Below are 15,807 nucleotides of genomic sequence, written 5' to 3' on the forward strand. Positions count from 1 at the left end.
GAGTAATGGGTTTCACTGGGAGTTAATGTCAGTGAAAGATAAGCAATAGGATGTTCCAGACTGTCATCGAGTTCCTGTTTCAGAACTGCTCCAATGGTGCAGTTAGAGGCGTCTGTTTCCACTAGGAAAGGCCGGTTGATATCAGGTTGAGCCAGGATGGGGGCTTGTGTAAACTCTGTTTTCAAGCGTTGGAAGGCCTTCTCCTGAGCTGTTGTCCAATGAAAGGGAGTGTCTTTCTTCAACAAGGCAATAATCGGTTGGACAATCTCGGAGAAGGATGGTATGAACTTCCGATAGAAATGAGATAAGCCCAGGAAAGACTGGATCTGTTTCATGGTGGTCGGTCTTGGCCAGCATAGTATGGCCTTAACCTTGGATTGATCCATTCCAATACCGTCTGGGCTAAGGACAAATCCTAGATAGTGAACAGTAGAGACATGAAAAAGGCACTTCTCGGGTTTTACTAGGAGCTTGTGTTCACGTAGCCGTTGTAACACTGCCTTAACATGTCCTTCATGCTTGAGAGGGTCCTTAGAGAATATCAAGATATCGTCCAGATACACGATGATGAAAAGGAATAGCATATCCGAAAACACCCGATCCATGAAGCGTTGGAAGACCGCCGGAGCATTAGCGAGTCCAAAGGGCATGACCAAGTATTCATAATGACCAAAGGGTGTTCTAAAGGCTGTCTTCCATTCGTCTCCTTCTCTAATATGGATCAGATGGTAGGCACCTCTGAGATCCAATTTGGTGAATATTACTGCTCCTCTTACAGCTTCCAGGATGTCTGAGATCAAGGGCAACGGATAGCGATCCTTAAGGGTGCACTGATTTAGACCTCGATAATCAAGACAAGGTCTGAGCTCATTGGTGTCTTTCTTTGGAACAAAAAATAGTGAAGCTCCGGCTGGAGATTTGGATGGTCGTATGGTGCAATTTTCTAGGTTAGTATCTAGGTATTCACAGAGGGACTTTTTCTCGGGTTCGGATAAAATGAACATCCTTCCAAAGGGAATCACAGCTGAAGGTTCGGTTTCAATAGCACAGTCTTTTGGCCTATGAGGTGGTAAGGCTTGAACAATAGCAGAAGAGAACACATCGGTGTATTCCTGGTAGGCTTTAGGAACCTGGATGATGTTGGAGACCGTGAGTGGACCGTGCTGGTTTGTTGAACATCCTTCCGATGGTGTCGGAGCGGGATCCAGGAGTAGACAATGAGACATGCAATACTCGGAACCCAGGAACAAGGAACCTGCTGTCCAATTGATGTATGGATTGTGTCTTTGTAGCCAGGGCATTCCCAAAACCATTGGGTAATGGGCAGACTTTATGATGTCAAACTTTATCATCTCTCGATGGTGGTTTATTGCAAGCTCAATTTCCTTGGTCTGAAGGGCTATAGGTCCTGAAGAAAGAGGTCTCCCATCAATTGCTTCTACAGGTTGCATGATATTCCAGGATTCATAAGAAATATGATGTTTAAGGACCCATTCTTGATCTATGAATATTCCCATGGCCCCACAGTCCACTAATGCCAGAATGGGGTAGGTTTCCTTCTTGGATGGCGATAGAAAGGCCTGTAAAATTACCAGATTGTTTTGTCCAGGAGAGTTCAAGGATGGTATAGATGTGGAGCCAACATCTCTCTCCCGAAACTGCGCTCCAACTAGGATCAGGAGCTGGCGTTTCCCGAACGCCGCGGAGGGGCTATCGGACACTCTCTGACTAAATGCTTGTCCAAGGCACAGTACATGCATAAGCCAGTATGGATCCTTCGCAACCTTTCTTGGGGGGATATGGGTCCACGGAAGGCCCCTAGTTGCATGGGTTTGGGTTCGTTAGTAGGAACAGAACCACCTTCGTATTTCGGGGAGGTCTCTAGGGGGTTCTTCTGGAGGGGTAACTTGGTCTTCTTTTTCTCTGCCTTCCTTTCCTGGATGTGAAAAATCAATCTGTAGAACAAGATCCATAAGGGCCTGGTAAGAACTTGGACGTGCCACCCTGGCTAATTCATCCTTGATGTCTTCGTTTAGCCCTCTTCGAAAGAGAGTGAAGCAAGCTTCAGAGAACCAGTCCGCTTCTTTAGCCAATTGCTTGAATCATGTCACATAAGTGAGCATGTCCTGGGAGCCCTGCTGGAAATCGAGTAAACGTTCCTGAGCACTAAAGACCTGTTCTGGGCGGTCAAACATGGTCTTAAGAGCTTGAATGAATCTGTCATAATCATCCAGAAGGGCATCTCCGGCGTTAACTAATGGTGTGGCCCAGGCTAACGCATTCCCGGAAAGGTGCAAAATAATAAAGCCCACCTTAGCCCTGGGGATAGAGAAATAATAAGGTTTAAAAGTAAAGTGGAACAAACAAGAATCAAGGAATCCACGAAGGGTTTTTGCAGACCCATCGTATTTGTCTACAATGCCGCCCAATAGCACGGTCTCCTTCGTGGCGGAGTCGCGGGATAGGACCAATTGTTTTAACGCGGCATTCTCTGCCTTTAAGTTTTGTACTTCGATCGTTAGTTCTTGCATGCCATGCATAAGATCCTGAATGGCCGCCTCCATGTCTGTATCGACTTTGGTCAGGTGGCGTCTCAATCTGACACAGGTTTCCCCTTTTCTCACCTGTTTTTGTTGCTTGATGGAATCTTTAGGAGGAGTTTTCTTTCGTATGGTTCGGGTCTTGTACAAGCCCGCTCGGCCGTCTTCGGCTTCCAGTGTTCGTTCAGCTTCGATGTCCGGGATCAAATTGGAAACTCCAGGAAGTCCAGGATAAGGGGAAAGGAGTACTCGGAGGCGGGTGCACGGAATCCGGGAAGAGCTGGATAAGAAGGAGGGAGGATAGTAGGGAAGTGGGGGGTCCGGCAACCAGGAAACAACAGAATTCCACAAGGGCAAACTACAGAGCACACGTCTAGTCACAGCTAACAGCAGCGTTGAGACGCGCAGGGCCGTGGGGGTGTGGCTACTTTATAGAACATGCTGCATTGGACGTGAAGGCTGGTAGGCAGCGTTCTGTGCTTGCGGCCATGTTGATAGTACAATAGAGTGTAAACCCCGACGTGTCAGGGACCAGGAGGCCCAGAAGGGACGTGTCCGATGGTTCATGACACCTGTCAATTCAAATGCAACAAATCACATACTGAATTTACAAAATGTTTAGTGGAAACTGAAGTTGTTGACACATAGGGTTCTCACATCCTACCGATCTTGACTTCACCTTTTACTCCTTCCCACATAACTCGCTATCACGCATTGATTACATTTGTGTCGCCAAATCCTTAGTTTGCGTAATAATTGACTCCACTATTGAATGCTCACTAATATCACAAATATTATCTCATTTGTAGCTAAAAGAAAGGAAGAGTACAAAAAAGATTTAGATGCCCTATTTAATGAATTACGAGCTCTAGTGAAAAGATACAATGACAAAATGAATGATGCTTTGCTTAAACAAATTCTAACTCTTTGTTTCTCTATTAACAAAAAATTCACTGAACAAGCTTGTGGTGTGGTGCTGAAATTAAAATCCCAAATATATCAATCATCCAATAAAGCTGGTAAAACTTTAGCCTTGTATCTCAAAATCAAAAAAGAAAGATCTAGGATATCTGCTGTCAAAAACCCCTTAGGCAAAATGCATCTGATGCATCTATCCTGGATGTTTTCACCAAATTCTATGAAAATGTATACTCCTCGGATCACACTCAATCTAATATTCACTTCAATGATTTCTTTGACCGCTTGAAATGCAACCATCCTGTTAATATTGATTTAAGTAGCTTGGATGGTCCCATTCATATTAATGAAATCACTAAGACCATAAATGATCTTAAGAAGGGCAAAGCCGCTTGGCTGGATGGTTTTTCTATGGATTTTTTGCACATTTTTCTTCTACCCTTTCACCTAAGCTAGAATCTCTTTACACATTTTTCTCTAAAATAGATAAGTCATCAGGCTCCTTTACGGAAGCCCTTCTGATCCTCTTTCCCAAACACAATACAGATAGTGAATTACCTAAGAACTATAGGCCAATTTCACTAATTAACTCTGACTGTAAGATTTTTGCAAATATTTTGGCCAATAGAATAGAATAATTTATGTATAAATGAATTAACCCTGTTCAAGTAACATTTGTTAAAGCCAGCATTATATCCGCGAACTCCAGACTGTTTATGAACTTCTTGCATTGTATAAATAGGAAGAATCACCTTAAAAGTTCCTATTTAGCAATTGCGATAGATGCGGAAAAAGCTTTTGAACGCATGGAATGGTATTTTTTGTTTCAAGCTTTAAAATGGCATGGCATTGCAGATGGTTATATTAAATCAGTTAAGCTTTTATACTCAGATCCAAAAACTTAAATCTTTATCAATAATCAAGTTTTTCCCAGGTTCTCTCTCCATAGAGGAACTAGACAAGGATGTCCCCTTTCACCTATTTTATTTATATTAGCCCTTTAACAACTATTAGAAATAATACAAACTAATAGAGACATTGTTGGTATTAGATGTGGGGGATTTGAGTTTAAGTTAGCTGCTTATGACAATCTGACCACAGCACTTCTTATCTACTAGACTTGATTGACATTTTCTCCCAGTTTTTGGGGGAAAAGGCTGAACAAAGATAAGTCAGAAATGCTTCTGCTTATTGCCTACTGTGTTAAAGAAGATCTTGCCCACTTTGGTCTCAGTTGGAATCCTGTCTCCATTAAGTATCTAGGTATCTCAATTGCCTCTTGACTTCCTCAAATGATTAGAATTAACCTGCAAAAACTACAATCAAAATTAAATGAATTTGTAACCATATGGTCCCCCTGATACTTGTCCTGGTGGGGAAGATTAGAGGCCAATAAAATGATGTTCACACCTGTGACTTTATACTACTTACAAATGCTTCACATTCCTTTACCATCCTTTTTCTTTTAGTCTATTGACAAGACACATAGATTTGTTATGGGGTCCTAAGGAAAACAAAAAGAATTGCTTTAAGCAAACTAAAGTATTCATATGCTAATGTGGTGTTAATTTTCCGAATTTTTTAAATGATCATAGAGCCTTTGTTTTCAAACAATCCAAAAACGGGTTCCCTGTTAATTATGACAAACTCACCTACTTAGTTAACTGTTGAAAAGTTTCTTGTTTTACCATTTGATGTTAAAGATATAATCCATCTTTTCAATGTATCCAAGATGGGCTTTTCTAAAACAATGCATCTTACTAGCTCTTATTTGAAGGACTTTCTGTTTCATCAATTCAATAAGTGTCATGATGCCTACCCCCGGGCATCAGGTCCAAGCCCATCAGCTCCGGGAGCAGGCATCCAGGTACTTATTAAAACCCCAACAACCCCGGCTGGGGGCTGTTTGGGTTCAGTCCTGGCGCCTTAGGCGCCAGGCTCATCATAGAAATCAGTCCTGGCGCTATAGGCGCCAGGCTCATAAACTTTACTTACCTGATGCAGACCATGCTGCAAGTGAGTCCAAGTCAACGTGAGGCCTGGATGAGACTATTTTATTACAGGGACTATTTTTTACTCGGGCGTGGTTCCGGGGAACTTCTTACCTGGAACTACTTTGGAGGCTATTTAAACCAGGCCCGAACAGCAGCACACGCTTCGCGTTATTCTGCATCCAGCAGCGTAACGCTCACCGTGCCTGCAGTCAGTATCCAGTCTTCTGCCACGCCCGCCTCGAATCTGGAGCTCCTAAAACAAAGAGGGAAGAAAAGGACAAGGTTAGAAAACAAACTATTTTCGAATTCCTTACCTGATTCCGGATACATCTCGCCTCCGGACCTGGAAAGAACATCATTTCTGTACGCATCGCATCTCCAACTGCAGCGCCGCGCCATACTCACCAGTCCTCGCAGCATCTTTCGACTCGGCGCTGCCTCCATCAGTTCTTCGCCGAACTCCGGCACCTGGGGGACAAAAGCAAACAACAAGGCGAGCCGAGAAAACCAACAAATATAACTCTTATCACCATAGACTTACCTGATTTACCACCGGAGGCATTATTCTATAACTCTCCACATCTTCATATGCCGCACCTGCAAAGAGAGAGAGAAAACTCTATGGAACTCTCCCACGCCTTCAAACCAGTGAAGTAACTGGGATCAACGCGCCCCTGCAATCCATGCAGGATGGAGAGCTCATCTTTCAAGAATATAAGGTGAGATTGCTGAGCGGGCACTTCGGAGGTGATTAGTGGGGAGGACTGAGGGGGGTGCCATCACTTGAATCCACGGGTGGCTAAATCCATCTCTCTACTTGCAGGAGAATACTTCTACGGGTCAAGCAGACAAGATTAGGAGGGCCATTCCAGTCAGTCATCTCTGCACTACGCATCACGTTGGTGGAGAGCGCAGCCGTCCGGGTCCGACCGACGCCCCTGTGGGAGCCAGGTGAGCGTAACAATAAGCCGGATAATGTTTTCTCTCCCTTTATATGGTCAATAAATATATAACTATAAATGACAGACCTATATTCTGAAAAGTCTGGATTAATCAAGTTGTTAAATGTATTGATCAAATAATTGTTGGAGACGATATCCTTTCTGCAGAAGAATTTAAAATCAAATTCTCATTGCCAACATTTCCTCTCAGTCAATATCTTAATCTAATTAATGCGTGTTTAGATGCTAGCAGTAGAAACGATTCCCAGCAATTACTTTAAAACCCTGTGAGAATGCGCATCTTAGAATCACCTGACACCATCAATGCATAAAGTTATAATGTCAGAAAGAACCCCCAATAATTTGTGGTAATCTGAATTGCAATGGGAAGAAGACTGTGGAATACATTTTGAGGATGAACTGTTGTCCATGATCTGGTCCAAGATTAAGTTATATCCACATCTGCAAATCTAACCCATACCCTTACCTTTTCACACATAGAGCATTTACTACTCCCAGGAAGCTTGTTTTATCTAAATTGGCAGATAATGATTTATGCTGGTCCTGTCATTCAGACTGTGGGGTTCTTTAGACATATGTTTTTTGATTGCCACTTGGTAAACTCTTTGTAGAACCATATTTGGACTTTCCTTCGACAGATCTTTAAAGTCTTTATTTCCTTAAATGTAACTAATATTCGACTTGGTAGACTGGCTTTCAATGAGGACAAGATTAAATTGTCTTCTTTTATTTTTGACCTGTTTATACTTCTTGCAATACGTTTAATTACATCTTATGGAAAGATTTTACCAAAATCTCCATTAAAAACTGGCGCAATAATATATGAGATGTTCATAGACTGGAGAAATGTATTGCCAACTCATCCTCTCTCTATTTCAAACACGACAAAAGATGGCATCTTTGTGTTAATTACTTACCTAACTAATATATTGTCGACACTACTTACAGTTATACTGGTAACTCTATTGCTTTTGCTTTATTTTGTTACTTACCTTTTTTTTCCCCTCTCCACGCTTCTTATTCACCCTTCCCTCTATTCAATCCTCTATTCAATGCATCTGAGTAACTCATGCATGTGTACATTAATTCATGCTATATCAGTTCTTAGTAATTATATTATAGAAAGTATCTTAAAGGTTTTTAAATGTTATGTCACATAATTGACAGCTCATATGCACCCAGACTGTAAATGTGCATTCTGGTAGTAAATAAAATAAAATCTTTAACAAGTGCCATATCGCTATTGTGATGTGACCCTAGGCTCTATTGTGCATATCTTAACACTGACAGCTTCTTTGCCTAGTTTGTAGCAGTGCTCGCCTCCAAAACTCTCACCTCTGACGTATTTACCTTTTGTCATTAGTAAGCGTGTAGACTGTCACTATCCTAGGACAAGCGGCTTTGGCATAGGGAATTTATCATATGGTAAGGAAGCTTGCTTACCCGAACTGTGTGAGAATTCTAGAGGCAGCTTACCTTGCATGAATTACTGTATTAGTATATGTCTTCTTGATTGTATTGTGCAGAACGTGAGAACGCAGCCTTTGCCTTAGAGTCATATGCTGAGACAGTGCCCTTCTTCTTGACACATTGTTTCTGTAAGAGAACTTGTCATGTCTATGCCTCCCTCTTGTAAGGCAGGTGTGCTCTATTGAATAAAAGCCGACGCCTGGAGGAGTTCAAGGTTGTTGCACTGTGTTTCATACTGCTGTTTATTTCTGTCCTGTGGCTTCATCGGAATAGTCTGTGTGTACTTTTCCATAACAAGGCAAAGTCATTAGTAAGTGTCTCTAGGACTCCGTGCCCGTTACAGTGCTCAAGTCAAGTGTTTCACAAAGTTCTCTCTTTCTCCCTAAAAATCTGGGGCAGCGTTTTTCCCATTCTGAACCCCTTTGGTTCCTACCTGTAAGGAACTCTTGGTGGCAACAGTAAAGACAGACACAAGTGATCACAGTTCAAGGGTGTTTATTAAACTGTGTGTGCGGGTTGGAAAAACACCTAATCTAAACCTAAATCTAAGATGGGAGCAAGCTACGACCTTCAAATAATAATAATAGGGCACCCCTAGTGGCGTCTTGTCAAAGAAAAGGGCCTATACCAAGAAAAAACCTATTGCCAATCCTTATGCTAAATACAAACAAAGAGTGTGGGATAAAATTCACAGGAAAGAAAGAAGTGTTCACAAATGATAAGTCAGGTGATAAGTCAGGATGCAGTAGTTGGGGTCTCCCTTCCCCACGTTTTGAGCACAGAAAAGGCGGCACTGTGGAGCACAGCACACACTCGAGTTTTCCCAGAACAAGACTAAAGTTCCGCTCTCAGGTATCAGGAACTTCAGTGGTTGTCTTATTTCTACAAAAAGTCTCTTGTCTCTGAGGGCCTGATGTATACCAAAAATAATAAACAAAAGTTCCTTTATGTTTGCATGTTGAGTGATTTCTTTTCACCCCTGGATCCCCCTCTTCCGGGTTTAGATCCACTCAAAAGTTCCTTACGCTATCAGGACCTTCAGTGTTTAAATCTCTCGCTTCTGAGGGCCTGATATATTCAAAATTGCCAACAGAAGGTCTTTTCTGATTGTATTTAGAGTGATGATGCTTCACCCATGGGTCCCCCTCTTCCGGGCTTCGACCCCTCTCGAATGTTAGCCTCCACCTGTTGGGTTCACTATGGCTTCACAACACAATCTCATCTGTGAAATCCAGGAATCGTAATGTCTTTTTAAACAGTTCACTGTGGACATCCCTCTGCCGGGTTCACTCTTGTCAACACACTATACATTGGGACTTCAGACTCTGCCCCCTATTCATTGGCATCCCTCCGTCGGGTTCACCCTTGACAACTTTTGCAATTCACACAGTGCGGGATTCACTTCCCTTAGCTTTACCTTCATTTGCCGGTCAAAGACTTTCGACTGTACGGAGGATTTTGATAGACCCTGTATGTCCACTTTGACCCTCTTCTTGCGCCGTTCCCAATGCCTTCTGGTAACAGTAGTTGCAACAATAGAGTATTCGCCCAGAGTTTCTCAAGTGAACACCCACGTGGTGCCTGACTCATCTGTAGCTGGTTTCGCCCTCTCGTATTAACAGTTCTTTGTACTTTCTTCAATTAGCCGTTTGCTACTTTTGTTCAACACAGTTCGGTTTCTTATCAGCTCTCCCCTCGACTCACCAGCTGTGATGAACCGCTTGGCTTCTGCTGCCTCTGGATTCAAGGCCAGTACCATGGAGGCAAGCGTCTCTCTCTGACTTGGTTATCAGCGGAGGAGGACCCTGTGTACCGTTGACATCTGCTGCAAAACACGCTGGCTATTTTCTGTGGTGTTATGATTCCTTCTGTGGAGGTTTCACGGGCCTGGCTCGGAAAGGGCAAGGTCACTTCTCTTCTCGTCACCCTCTTGTTTTGCGCCGTCTTTCTCCTCTTGAACTGCCATGCTGAGTTAGCTGTCTCCTTGTGCGGTCTGCCTTGCTTGTATTGTGCTCTTGTGCTCCACCGTTTATCCCTGTGGGCAAGGGAAATGCTGTCAGGTGTATTTGTGATTCTGGTCAATTGCTTGACTTTGCCTGACCCTTGCACTGGGACATGTCAGGTGAACAGCTTTGGTGTTTGTCTGCTGTCTTTTGCAGTGTGCGAAAGTGTTTGTGTCAGAAAAGGGGGGATTGATAAATTTAGAAGGGTGAGTTTGGTAGGGTTTGTGAAAGAAACAAGAAGGACCAGGATTATTATCCTGAAATGAAAAGCGGGGTCTGTGGGAACGGTAGTGTTTTGTCTGATCAGATTGGGAGTGTGGGATATAATAATCAGAGGGACGGGGAGGAAAATGACTGGGAGTATTCGGGCAGGATATAGGAAAACAGGAACTGTTGGATTTGGGCAAGAGAGATGTGATGTGAGGATGGGAGGCAGATGAGGTACAGCCTACAAAAGCCTCAGGGACTCCGTCCTCCTCACCTTCTTCTTCTGTATAATACTGCGTCTCACCTGGGGAATTTCCCTGAGCATATCGCTGGGTTCTCTTACCCAGGTGATCCTCCCCGTTCCTCTACTTCTATGGTTGGGATTTGAGAGAGCCTGTTCTTCCCTGGCCACCTGAATAAGGGATTCCCAGGATCCACTTGGCAGAATACCCTCAGGTTTCTCACATACCCCAACCTGGGGTCTTGCGTTTCACACCCCTTCTTGGGGTTAGTCTGTTTTCAGCCCTCTCTGGGCCCTTCTTGTTCTTAACTAGCCTTTCTGCCCTTCTCCCGGTTTGTGACGCCGTACCTTGGCTCGTTACACAATGCACCTCTAGGTAGGTGTTACATTCCGCTGACTTGGCTTCCCTATTCCAGCTTCGTCAAACAGCTTTGCATTGGATGCAGCAGCTGACCTTGTCCCGTGCCCATTCTGCAGGTGTTCGGTGTCAGATTCTCTCCGTCCCGCTCGGTTATGGGTTAAGGGCTTCACGCCATTGCAGTTCCTCCGGCAACCAGCTCCCATGGTCTGGTCTCAGTCTGGGAGCTTGGTGCTACAATAGTGTCTCTGCGTTTCCACCGAACACGCCCAGCGTGCACAGTTTTTCTGCTGCTGCACCTCCCGGGAGCAGGTCTGTCTCACTTTGTTGTCCCGTGAGCGGACTTCCGCTTGGTAGCCCGGCCAATAATGCAAAATACTCATAAAGGGTCTAGCCCATAATACACAGCTCTAGACAAAATGGAACATCCTACCCACTTCCTTAGTCCAACACCCCATTATAGACACCTGTAGTCCTACTGGAATATCCTACTCCCTTCCTAGCCCAACACCGACCACCAACCATTTAGAGTGCTTCAATCCAGCAATGATGCCCTAGTAATTGCAGCAATCTCCTATTACGGACTACAACCCTGCTGGTTCGCAATGCCTTTTAAATGTCGTTGAGTCTTCCTTTAGTAACAACCACCTGATTATTAATCTGGCAAAATCATCTGCTATGATTTGTAGCTCAAAAAAAAAATCTAATCTTATGTATGGAAGTTGAGAGATGATCCAATTACGAGAATAGATGTGTTGTGCTATCTGGGGTTTGTAATCGCAGTAAAAATGCAGTTAGAGATGTATAAATTTAGGATAGAAGAAAAGGTCTGCTTGTGCATCTCGTTGATGAAAGCGGAGAGAAGTAAAATATGTGCTTACTCTCTGGCCCCTTTAACTGAATTATATACATTGAAAGTAACTGCTATTGTCTTATATGGTTCCAAACTGATGAATTTTAACAACAGAATATTTCTGGACACCCTTGAAGGTAAAATATGGAAGCAGACAAAAGAAATTGTAGCAAACTTGGACCAAAACGTTACAAGGGGTCTTCCTTGTCTTTCTTCCAATCATAGTCTGAAACTCTGTTCCGAAAAATCTTTTCACATATAAGGACAAACTGACCTACATAAAATAGCTGTAAAACTGATTATTTAACTAACACCAGCTTGAGACAAGCACAAAAAGTACACAAAGTGTTCCCATCAGGAATAATTTGAAGCTGTCTGCTAATTAAGAGAATTGCTATCAAGAAAGATTGTGGTATACCTCTCTGAAGTTATACCTATGCAACCCGAATATTGAACCAATCATATGCAACACATTTGTTGTTAACTAAATCAAAAAGCACAGTTAATGTACAATGAAATATTTCTTGTATACATATGTTGATTCATGTATAAATAACAAATAAGACAATAATGATGCCAACATGAAAAGAAAGGAATACAATCTTTATACCAAAACAGACAGTGAAAAGGATCAAGTGTGTTACCAGAAACACATGTAATAATGAAAAGTAAAAACAACCAGAGTATATAATAATCATACATAAAGGAATAAGGGCAGCCCCTAGGAGATCCCTCTGTAAATTGACAGAGACCAACTTGGCCTATTCTTAAATGGGCCCCTACTGACAGGGTCTATGTATGATTATACACTAAAATTAGTATATTAAAGCCAAGGAAGTGGTCCACAGGTTGTTAGACCAATCATATGTTTCGACATGTAAACTTCATAGCTCCGCCTTCTTCAGGACCAAAATAGAGTGACCCTGCAATGAAACAAAACAAAGATAACACAGTATGTCATATCTAAAGCAAATAAAGTAGGGGTTGCAAAGACAAACCACCACCAATAGGTCAAAGAACCACTCACCAGAAGTTCAAAAAACATTGCCTACCAAAGCAGTGAACAGGACTTGAGCCTGCTTGCAATGTAAGCCATGCTATTAAAAGGGCCAAGTCGGTGAAGTGCCACCGTATTGGTAAAGTCATCTAACTAATGGTAGTAGAAAATTGACACTAACTCACCCTAACTCCTAGCAAGGAGAGGGGAGAGTTGCTTCATGGTGTGTCTCCTACATGGAGGTAAACACACTGTAATGTACAATGAATCAAGTGACACTGTAACCGAGAACACAGTGGAACACTGTTATATTGCTACAGGACCAACCTATGGTCTGATATTATAATGCTTAAGTATCTTGGGCCGAACTCACCTGAGCATACGAAGAAGAGGGCAGAAAGACCTCAGAGCAGTGGTATTAAAACCTTTTCATGCTGTGCCCCCTTGAGTAAAAATGTTGTTGCTGCGCCTCCCAGTGAGAAAATGTTTTTTTGCTGCCCCCCCAAATGCTGTATCTGCTCATATTTTCTATTAAAAGCAGTCCCTGTACCCCCTTTTGGAAGTGCCTCATGCCCAGCCCCACAGTTTGTAGCTCCCTGCCTTAGAGGTACCATTGAGTACTGCAATGAAAGTATGTGTGCTCTTGCTATATGGCCTGCCGCTGTCAGTAAACAAATGCAAAGTACTGTTAAGGATCTGGAAAAACTTTAAAAGGTTTGAATAAGTGCAAATACTTGGCTAGCATCTACCTGAGTTAGAAGCTTTAAATCCTGCAGAGATGAAGGCTGTGGCGAAATCGGAAGCAGCTTCAGTGTGCTGAGTAATCTCTCATTGCCGAACCCTGCTGATCAGACTCCTAGTGAGTCAAGGGAACATTACAGTGAACATGTGACTCCTTGAAACTAGAATGTACTAGTGTCAAAGAAACAGAGGCTAGAGCGTGCCATATTAAGGTGGACAATAGATGGAAAAATGCTCAGCCCAATGCGCTCACTGCGACTAATTCTAAATTAATATGGTATACGCACACCAAGACCGCTTGTGTGAAAAGAAAAGATATTCAAAATATTAAAAGTAATAGGAGCTGGCTGTAAAATTCACCAGGACAATATATATGGAACCCAATCCTGAATATACTAGTGATAGAAAGACTATCCTCCACTTTGAGAGCTTTCATCATAAAAACATGAAGGAGAGACTTCCCTTTGGCCAGTTCATGCGACTACATCGCAATTCTATGTCAAGACCGGAGGCTCGGATTATGCGCTTCTTTCTTTACTTTAAAACTCGAGCATCAACAATATATTACAAAATTTCGACACAAATAAAGAACTACATTTCCTTTTTTGTAGTCCATTTTTTATATGTCAACTTGAAACATGTGATAGCTCTAGCCAGTCCCCTCTCTCTGCTAATCCATAACCTTCTCTTCCTTCCCTTGTCCTCCCTCTTTCTTTGCTGCTCGGGCAGCAGTTAAGTACACATTTATTTCCTTATTACAAATAACTAAGATGTGAATGATATTGACTGATGCATTGTTTGTTTATAACTGTTATATCAGTGTAGAACTTGTGCACGCACAGGCGATTATAAACAGAGGATTACAACAGAACGTTTCTGTGTAATATCTGAGGCAGTAGACATGATGGGCCAGGAGAAGGTCCGGCGCCGAGATCTTCCACTAGAAGGGGTGCTCTTGCACAGAGGACAGGGCAGCGTGACAGGATTCTTATTCCGGCACCACACTGTCATTTCCGTGCAAAGAGCACCTCAGAGTAGCAGCATAATATACAATCTCCCATCTAAACTGGAGCTTCATGACAACAATATTTCGAGGAACTAGATGAGGAAGAGTGGGACGGAACGTCCAAAGAAAGCTGAGGAGCGAGAATCCTCAACCTGAGCCCTCCTTGAAAACATAAAGCTGGCAGGAAAAGGCAAAGGGAGGAGGAAGAGATGGGTGAGGTATTCGACCCGGACACTCTTATGCATACTAGGTCGGCAGAGTGGGAGCCCCAGCCAAGATTGCCAACTATATTAAGAGGAGAATTCAAAAACCTCTATCAAAAGAAGCCAGAAGTAAACTCTGAGCAGAATTCCCCAGACCACAGGTGCCAGACAGCATGGCAGAAACACCATAGATCGACAAAATTGTTTTATCCTTCATAAGAAGGCACTGCAGAGACATTAAGAAGGGCATTGATAGATCCTGGCGATCATGCCAGGATAAAGTATGAGATATTCCAGGCCCTCTAGCAAAGATCTGGCAGATGGCTGAAGAGGTGAAACAGCCGGAGCAGAAAGTAGACCGCAAGATCCTAGCTGGATGAGCACAGAGGGCAATATGTCAGCTAGAGTATGCCAACAACACCCTAACAGAAAGGCGTAGATCTATTTTAGTCAAAATAGACCCCAAGATGAGCTAGCTGGCCATCACAGAGTCAACATCAGGCAGCAAAGGAAAGCTCTTTGGGGGTGCCTTCATTAAGGAGATGGCGAAATTTGCCAATGCATACGCAGCTATAGACAAAGCCCAAGCGTCACTGAAAAGAGTGTTTGGGCAGAATGTTTTTGACAGGGCTGGCAGAGGAAGGGGCTGATCTGCCAGCCGCTGCTCAACATACAGGTCTACTTACAATAACAGGGGAAACTGGAGAGACCAAGAGGAGCGCAAACCCAAACCCTTCTTTCAATCGAGAGGAAGGGGTAGAGGCAGAGGCTGGAGAGGCAGCAACAGCGGCCAACAGACAAAAACAGGTGAGATTAAACGCAGAAGTGCAAAATTGCTCAGTGAGACCAGAGACCCCACAGATAGGGGGGAGGACAGCACTATTCTTAGAAAAGTGGAGAGAGTCATCAGGAGATGCATGGGTAGAACAGACGGTACAGGTATTCCATTTAGAATTTTATCAGGAAGCAGTACAAACAGTTTACCCGAGATCTCTAAGATTGAACAAAGAAGATGAAGCTTTATTAGACAAAGAGATTTTAGACCTAGCAAGGAAAAGGGCCATTACACAAGCAGCCGAGCCCTCAATTTGGTTCATAAGCAATATGCTTTTTGTGAAAGGCAAAAGGAAACGAAGACCAGTGATAAACCTCAGGGTTTAAACGTATTTATCACATACAGGCATTTCAAGATGGAGGGACTCCACCTTTTGAGAGACACATTACAATCAGAGGATTGTCTGGTGAGGACAGACCTCAAATATGCCTACCTAATGATCCCTATTGCAAGGGAACATCGGAGATTCCTTCAATTCT

The sequence above is a fragment of the Ambystoma mexicanum genome, chromosome 2p (assembly GCF_040938575.1).
Source record: "Ambystoma mexicanum isolate Mex_15411 chromosome 2p, UKY_AmexF1_1, whole genome shotgun sequence".
Lineage (NCBI taxonomy): Eukaryota > Metazoa > Chordata > Amphibia > Caudata > Ambystomatidae > Ambystoma > Ambystoma mexicanum.